This window comes from Alexandromys fortis, unplaced genomic scaffold (genome assembly GCF_014885135.2).
Source record: "Alexandromys fortis isolate MF-2015 unplaced genomic scaffold, M_Fortis_MF-2015_v1.1 scaffold_43, whole genome shotgun sequence".
In the NCBI taxonomy this organism is placed as follows: Eukaryota; Metazoa; Chordata; class Mammalia; order Rodentia; family Cricetidae; genus Alexandromys; species Alexandromys fortis.
In genome coordinates, this window is record NW_026067928.1 from 8,579,062 (window position 1) to 8,579,783 (window position 722).

General features: G+C 30.5%; 1 pseudogene; it reads right to left on the reverse strand.

The window, feature by feature from the left end:
- Positions 1-527: 527 nt before the first annotated feature.
- Positions 528-627, reverse strand: LOC126503170 (uncharacterized; annotated as a pseudogene).
- Between the last annotated feature and the right edge of the window lie 95 nt (positions 628-722).

Sequence of the window (722 nt, forward strand, 5' to 3'; positions counted from 1 at the left end):
ATGATTTTGGAAATTACAGCAAATCCCTTTAGAAACTTTTGTGTGTGCCCTAGAAAAGCATGTAAAATATTATTGTGTATTCTTAATTTACTTATGAATTATATTTTCTTTTAAGAAAAACAAAAATTGTTAGACATTGGCATTGTTAAAATTTAGTTTGGCTTTCTTATAAAGAGAGATGGCATTTAATTGCAAAATCTCCTGTGAAAATTGGAAATAGCAATATCCTATATTGCTCACCATTTTAATTTCCCCATGGATTTTATTGTCCTGAAACCTGGAGAGGATATGATTGGTAGAATACATTGTCTCTGTTTTTAACCTTGAGTCACCAACAGTAAAAGTTTCCTTGTTAATTAATGACCTTAGATTACTGTTCACCTCTGGTTATCACATTAACCTTTATCTACTAATCTATTACTGGTTTACTGATGTTTTTACATTTTGTTTCACTGCAGTTTTTTACTTTAATTTTTATTTATTCTTATCTCATAAAATACATCTTAACCACAACTTTCTTCCCTCCAAACATTTTGGAGTGTTTCAGGAATTTGCATGTCATCCTTGCACGGGGGCCATGCTAATCTCTTTTCTGTTTCAATTTTAGTATGTGTGCCTCTGAACCACGCATAATATTCATGTATATTATCCTAAAGTTTCTTTCTGGTCTTTTTTGCATAACTTATTTTTTTGATGAGAATTACTATTTCTTGGCTGAATCT